Consider the following 8,860-nt stretch of genomic DNA (forward strand, 5'->3'; position numbering starts at 1 on the left):
AATTGCATGAAGCTGGGCAATCTGACTATAACCAACCAGCATGGCTATCTGGCATTGTGAAATATTCTTTATTCTGGATTAAAGGAAATTGTCAGTATGCATTTCCCTATGTGATATTAATCATAATAATCCCTTTAAATATGTGAACAGTGTGTTTTTTGTAGACATGTTAAAGGAACTGGATTATAGAGACATGCAAGAGATGAACAAATAAGGGAATTAAGTAAATGACGTAAACACTAAATTGTTAGCTCAGTAATCTGGAAAACCTATTTCTCTTCCATTAGATTGTTTTTTCCCCCCTTATCCCCTTCTGTGAAATATTGCTAATTATCAAGATGGCTAAATTTAAAGTTAAAAAAATTTAATTTTAATCCCACCTCAGATGGTCACTTTTTACATGACCCTCAAAATAACTGAGCCACACTAAAGTGCAGTTTCCACCTTTGGAAAATGGGATAATAATGGCACCTTCCAAAGAAGATTGTTAGAAGGCCCAAATTAGCTAATATTCATAAAGTTCTTTGAAAGTCCTGCATACTATATAAATATGAGTTATTGTTACTAATTCAACAATCAATGATGACTTTCAGTAAAAAGTTATAAGGCAAAATGATATATTGTCTTCACCAATCTAAAAGAGTTTGACAGGAACACAATTTAACAATTAAAATATACTTTAGAACATATATAACTCATCATGGAGAATAGCAAGTTATCGAGAGTAGTCATTCCCAAAGTATGTTCTTGGGACCCTTTAGGGATCCTCAAATTCTTTCATAGTGTCCACAAGTTAAAAACTGCTTTCATTATGATATGAATTTATTTTAGCTTCTAAAATGATAAATATTACTAGATACAACTTACATAAACCAAACTCCCCTTTTAGGGGAGTAGGGCTCAAAAAAGCTGAGAATCACTGAACTAGGATGATAAGAAATAAAAAATCAATATAGTCATATTCTCCACTAAGATAAAATAGTGTAGCCATTTCAAAAGTATATATATTGCTCTTGATGGTTAGAGATACAGAGATACAAATAATAATTAAAATATATTACTCCAAAATATAGGAAACAACATGACAAAGGAACATGAGATCAAATATCTTATTAGTGTACAACAAATACTTTATCCTGATAACAAATAATATATACATCTTATATATTATATATGTGTGTGCATATATAAACATTGTTATATATATGATATATATATATGTATATATATATATATAATATTTTGAAAGTTATCGTTAAGTAATCTCAAGATACATTATATTGATAAAAATGGAAAGTTATCACTCAGTTAAAAAATTAAAAGGTAGAAATTTTTAAATGTTGTCTGGTAGTTTAGCAATGATAAATGGTCTTGTAATGAAAAGGTATGTGTTAAAGGTTGGATTGTGGGAATAATCAGGAAAAAATGAATAAATTTAAATAAAAATAATTGATATTTTCATAGTATATTAATGTTTATAAACATATAATAATTAGCTCTATTAATTTTTCCAATAACATTGTTATGTGAGAATTACTGTGAAAAATGAAAAACAAACAAATAAATGAAGACCAAAGCAGTAGAGCTAAAATTTTCTTCATCTTACATAGTTAAAGGGATACAGAAGGAAAATAAAAAGTTTTTATAAATTGTTTGTGGATGGTATGTTGTCTAAGAGTGACATTTGGATTTCTAGAATATGCCTTAAACTAGAAATAACAAACCATTTGGCTGAGGATCAAGTGACCTAAAAAGACAAATTTGCCTGTTATCTAACAAATGTAACTTAAAAGTATTTGAACAACCACAGCAAAACATCTTCTGTACTATGTGTCTATCAATCTAGACATCATAGAGAGTAGCATTAATGAAAGAAGACCCATTAAGGTATTCAGAAATTTTAAAATGCTAAAAATCCAAAAAGTATTTGAACAACCACAGCAAAACATCTTCTGTACTATGTGTCTATCAATCTAGACATCATAGAGAGTAGCATTAATGAAAGAAGACCCATTAAGGTATTCAGAAATTTTAAAATGCTAAAAATCCAAGAAATCAAACAATAGTAAATCCTAGAACACAAAATAAGGGTGGACAATAACTAAAGTTTATGCACTAAAGGAAAGAGATAAATTTAATATTAACATAATTTTATAGGATTTAAATGAAACCATGACTTGAATATAATTTTTTAAAAACAAAATAGAAAAATATGGGTTTGTGGATATTAAAAATTTACACAAAGGAAGAAATCCAAGAGTGAAGTATATTGGAAAGCATTTGAGTGAAGATCAAAAGAGAGGCAAAATTAATCATTTCTATCCTCTGAATATTATACATTTATCATATACAAGTAAGATGAAGTAAAAGAGGATTTGGGGGAAGTGGAACACAAGCCTGAAAAAAAGGACTATTATGTTAGTCATGGGAGACTTGTATAAAGTCTAGATATCTGCTGAAGCTGTTAATTTTCTAAAAAAAAAAATAAGAACTAATTACTAATTGAATTGCCTTAATAATTCCATCAATTAATATTCTGAAGATTTTTTTTAAATAGGGAGGATTTTATATTAGGCAAGATTCTTATTAAGAAAAATGAATTTGTGATCAATAATGGAAAGAATCAGCTACACCTAGAAGAGGAACACTGGGAAATGAGTGTAAATTGTTTGCATTTTTGTTTTTCTTCCCAGGTTATTTTTACCTTCTGAATCCCATTCTCCCTGTACAACAAGAGAACTGTTGAGTTCTGCACACATAATTGTAGCTAATTGTATCCAGGGCATACTATAACATATTTAACATGTATAAGACTGCTTGCCATCTAGGGGAGAGGGTGGAGGGAGGGAAGGGAAAAGTCAGAACAGATGTGAGTACAAGGGATAATGTTGTAAAAAATTACCCAGGCATATGTTCTGTCAATAAAAAGTTATAATATATAAAAAAAGAAAAATGAATTTGTTGTTGAGTTATAAGTTATAGAAACCTTGGGATAAATTGAATGTTGCCTTTTAGAATTTGTGATAATGGAAGGAAATCTGGTTATGATTAGATAGACACTTGATTTAAGAACAGATTTCAGTGTTCCTAGAAAGAGTAATTAGGATTTTATAGACTAAAATTCAACTGAAATGTAAGATGCTCAAGAATGAAATTCTGCAGACGCAAAGATTAAAATTTCAGAAGCAAAAAGGCAAAATTAGCTGACTTTTGTACTTGAAAGGGCAAAATAAAAATGGCTAAAAGAGAGTTGAACTTTAAGATAAGTGGGGAAATAATATAGCTGCTTTTGGTGGAATTCAGATAATTTGACCCATATGAATACATTTGAATAATAAAAGAGAGCATCCAGTCCTGATTCTGATGATTGTTCATTGAAAAAAGAAGGTATATGAAATAATGATATTTGCATTTATGCACTAAATATTTGAAAAATGTTAGATGTAATTATTGAGCTAATATTATTTAAAATATTATAGACTCTGCTAAAAAGCTATTAGAAATAATTCAGAATTTTAGCAAAGTTGCAGGATACAAAATAAATCCACATAAATCCTCAGCATTTTTATATATTACCAACACAATCCAACAGCAAGAGATACAAAGTGAAATTCCATTCAAAATAACAGTCGATAGTATAAAATATTTGGGAATATATCTACCAAAGGAAAGTCAGGAATTATATGAGCAAAATTACGAAACACTTGCCACAGAAATAAAGTCATATTTAAATAATTGGAAAGACATTCAGTGCTCTTGGATAGGCCGAGCAAATATAATTAAGATGACAATACTCCCTAAACTAATCTATTTATTTAGTGCTATACCAATCAGACTCCCAAGAAACTATTTTAATGACCTAGAAAAAATAACAACAGAATTCATATGGAACAACAAAAGGTCTAAAATTTCAAGGGAAGTAATGAAAAAAAAATTACATGAAGGTGATCTAGCTGTAACTGATCTAGAACTATATTATAAAGCAACAGTCACCAAAACCATTTGGTATTGGCTAAGAAATAGAATAGTTGATCAGTGGCATAGGTTAGTTTCACAGGGCAAGATAGTGAATAAAAATAGCAATCTAGTGTTTGACAAACCCAAAGATCCCAACTTTTAGGATAAGAATTCATTATTTGACAAAAACTGCTGGGAAAACTGGAAATTAGTATGGCAGAAACTAGGCATGGAACCACATTTAACACCACATACTAAGAAAAGATCAAAATGGGTCCAAGATTTAGGCATAAAGGACGAAATCATAAATAAATTGGAGGAACATGGGATGGTTTACCTCTCAGACTTGTGGAGGAGGAAGGAGTTTGTGTCCAAGGGAGAACTAGAGACCATTATTGATCACAAAAAAAAAAAAAATTTGATTATACCAAATTAAAAATTTTCTGCACAAACAAAACTAATGCAAACAAGATTAGAAGGGAAGTAACAAATTGGGAAAACATTTTTACAGTTAAAGGTTCTGATAAAGGCCTCATCTCTAAAATATACAGAGAATTGACTTTAATTTATAAGAAATCAAGCTATTCTCCAATTGATAAATGGTCAAAGGATATGAACAGACAATTTTTCAGATGATGAAATTAAAACTATTTCCACTCATATGAAAGAGTGTTCCAAATCATTATTGATCAGAGAAATGCAAATTAAGACATCTCTGAGATATCATTACACACCTGTCAGATTGGCTAAGATGACAGGAACAAATAATGATGAATGTTGGAGGGGCTGTGGGAAAACTGGGACACTGATGCATTCTTGGTGGACTTGTGAAAAAATCCAACCATTCTGGAGAGCAGTCTGGAATTATGCCCAAAAACTTATCAAAATGTGCATACCCTTTGACCCAGCTGTACTACTACTGGGCTTATATCCCAAGGAACTACTAGAGAAGGGAAAGGGACCTGTATGTGCCAAAATGTTTGTGGCAGCCCTTTTCATAGTGGCTAGAAACTGGAAAATGAATGGATGTCCATCAATTGCAGAATAGTTGGGTAAATTATGGTATATGAATGTTATGGAATATTATTGTTCTGTAAGAAATGACCAACAGGAGTAATACAGAGAGGCTTGGAGAGACTTACATCAACTGATGCTGAGTGAAACGAGCAGAACTAGGGGATCATTTTACACTTCAACAATGATACTGTATGAGGATGTATTCTGATGGAAGTGGATATCTTCAACATAGAGAAGAGTTAATCCAATTCCAATTGATTAATGATGGACAGAATTAGCTACATCCAGAAAAGGAACACTGGGAAATGAGTGTAAACTGTGAGCATTGTTTGTTTTTTTTTTTGTTTGTTTGTTTTGTTTTGTTTTGTTTTGTTTTGTTTTGTTTTGTTTTGTTTCTCTTCCCAGATTATTTTTACCTTCCAAATACAATCCTTCCTTTGCAACAACAACAACAACAAAATTCGGTTCTGCACATATATATTGTTCCTAGGATATACTATAAGATACTTAATACTTAATATGAATGCCTGCCATCTAGCGGAGGGGGTAGAGGGAAGGGGGGTAAAACTCGGAACAGAAGGGAGTACAAGGGATAATGTTGTTTTTAAAAAAAAAAAAAAAAACTTACCTATACATATGTACTGTCACAGAAAATGTCATAATTATAAAAATTAATAAAAAATTTAAAAAAATTATAGAGCAACAAAAAAGTAAAACCTATAGGCCTGGAGAAAGAAAAATTGGATCCTGATTTTTAAAATAGTAGAGAAAATAGAAACTCTATATTACTCCATATTACTTTGATTGGTTTTTACTCTTGGAAAAGTATTAGACTGTATCTTAAAACAATGATTAGTGATCATCCAGGGGGGAAAAAAAGCAATTATCACCAATAGTGACATGGTTCAGCCAAATCCAAGTAATTCCCATGTTAACTAAACTGGCTATTCAGGGGAATGTCATTAATCTATTTCATCTAGATTTTACAAAATATTTTATTTTATTTTAATATTTATTTTAATGAGTTATGATATTCTTGAGAAAATAATGATTAATCATGGCCCACATGATACTTAATAAAATTAAAAATATTTAGAATTAGTTAGGTATCTGGATTCAATAAGAGGTAATGTTTTGGTATCAAGTTGGAAGCAGGGCTCCAAATAAGTGGCCAAGGTTCTCTTTTTGACAGCATTATTTAAAATTTTCAGTCAAATAAATAAAGTTGCATATAGATTGTTTGTTGAATATGCAAATGACTAAAGCTAAGAAGTATAGCTAATATGGTTGATATTGGTTGGTTGAATTATTTTGATAGACTAAATATTTGCTTGAATTAATAAGATGTATTTCTACATATGTAAATATTATGTTTTTTGCTTAAGTTAAAAAAAAAATCTTCACGAGGTGAAGTCAAGAATAAGTAAGAGTAAAGTCAAGAGTAAAGTCAGGGATTCCCTTGAGCTTTTTACCAAACTCCACCAATACCTTTAAATAATGATTCTAAACAAATTCTAAAGTGTTAAGAGTGGATAGATTCCACAAAAAAATGGAGTAAAACAATTATTGGTCAATGTTATTATTAAAGACTTACAAGGGTCTCTTTGCAGATACCAGGGACAGGACTCTGTGGCATTGTCTATATTTGAATCTGGGTTGCACTCCTACAATGTAAGTAGACATCTTGTTCCCAGTATAACGAAAAACAGCACAGCAGAGGTTGAAGCTGCAGGAGAGCAGGGACCTTAATGAGTAGTAAACATAATTCTTAAATCATACCAAAAACTTACAGGTCCTCAAAATTATCTATGAAAACAGCTACACAAAAACCCTGAGATTTGGGAATTTCTTCCTCCATTTGAGAAACAGACCTTGGCTTAACATAAAGTTAAAAGTCAAGAAGGGATGGAAAATGAGCAAAAACAACAACAACAACAAAAAAAAAAAAAAAAAAAAAAAAAGAAAAAAAACTCTGACCATAGAAAATTTCTATGGTAACACAGCCAGAAAAAGACCAAATCAAATTTTGTGCATCAAAAAATTCAAAAGAAAAATGAGTAATATAAGAACAGCATTGGAAAAAATGAACAAATATCTTAGTAAAGGAGACAAAAATACTGTAGAAAATTAAAAAAAAACATAATAGATCAAATAGTAAAAAAAGACACAAAAACCTAATGAATAGAAGAATGCCTTAAAAGGCATAATTGGCCAAATGGAGGAGGAAAAAGATATACAAAATTCATTGAAGAGAACTTATAAAGTAGAATTGGCCAAATGAAAAATAGGGTAAAAAATATTGCTAAAGAAAATAATTCCTTAAAAGTTAGAATTTGGAAGCTAATGGCTCTATGATAAATCAAGAAACAATTAAACAAAATTAAAAGAATTAGAAGACAATAAAAATATCTCATTGGAAAACAACTGACCTGGAAGTTAGTTCAACAACTGGTCAAGGAGAGATGATTTTAAAGCTATTGGACTATCTGAATGCCATGATCAAAAAAGATGATTAGACATTACCTTTCAAAAAATTATCAATGAAAACTGCCCTGATATTATAGAATCCAAGGGTGAAAGTCATTCCTGAAAGACATTCTAAATTTAACACTCCCAGGAATATTATAGTCAAATTCCAGACCTCCCAGCTTAAGGAGAAAATAGTGCAAGCATACAGAAAGAAATAATATATAGTGGATCCACAAGATTTAGCAGCTTCATTGTTAAAGAATCTTGAAATTAAAGGCTTGGAATATTCCAGAAGGCGAAAGAGCTAGAATTATAACCAAGAATCACCTAGAGCAAAATTAAGTATCAGCCTTCGGGGAAAAAAACTGACATTCAATGAAATTGAGGATTTTGAAGCATTCCTGCTGAAAAGGTAAGAGCTGAATAGAAAATTCTACTTTCTAATAAAAGATACAAAACAAATCAAAGGAACGCAAATAGGAAAGAGAAATAAGAAGGGATTCAGCAAGGTTAAACTGTTTATATTCCTACATGAGAAAATGATGATAACAAAATGAGTCCAAAGTCTTTTCATTAGTAAAGCAGTTAGAAGATGTATAGAGGTATACGTAGAAAGAAAGAAGTGAGTTGGATATGATTATTTTAAAATAAAATAAAAATTCATAGATAAGAAGGGAAAGATATGAGAGAAGAGAGGAAGAATAGAATAGGATAAATTATAGTGAAAGAAAAAAATGAGGAAAACAGGAGAGGAGTACATAACCCTTATTCTCCTTGGAATTAGATGAAAGAATAATACTCCCATTCAGCAGAAATCTATTCTACCATAGAGAAAATTAGGAAAGGAAATGGATAAGAAAAGGCAGGAGAGCTGATAGAAGGGAGGGCAGTTTGGGCCAGGTGAAAGAAGCAAAGCACTTGAAAATAGTTAATATAACAGCAGAGTGAGATTAGGATAAATGGTTTGGGGATAAGAAATAGAATGAAGGGAATATATATAGTTGGTATTCAGTAATATGAAAAAAATTATAGAAAGTTTCTCTGATACAGGCTTCTTTTCTCAAACATAGAAAAATGATTCAAATTTATAGAAATAAGAGTCATTCTTTAATTGATAAATGGTCAAAGGATATGAATAGGCATTTTTCAGACAGAGTAATCAAAGTTATCTACAATCATATTTTAATATGCTTTATATCACTGTTGATAAGAGAAATGGAATTTAAAACAATTCTGAGCTACGCCTCCACATCTGTCAAATTGCCAATGTGACAGTAAAGGAAAATGACAAATGTGGGAAGGGATGTGGGAAAATTAAATGCCAATGTACTATTAGTGAAAGCACATACACATTTAACAATTCTGGGAAACAACTTGGAACCTTGGAATCAAAGGACTATAAAACTATGCTTTGACC

This window comes from Sminthopsis crassicaudata, chromosome 6 (genome assembly GCF_048593235.1).
Source record: "Sminthopsis crassicaudata isolate SCR6 chromosome 6, ASM4859323v1, whole genome shotgun sequence".
Classification (NCBI taxonomy): Eukaryota; Metazoa; Chordata; class Mammalia; order Dasyuromorphia; family Dasyuridae; genus Sminthopsis; species Sminthopsis crassicaudata.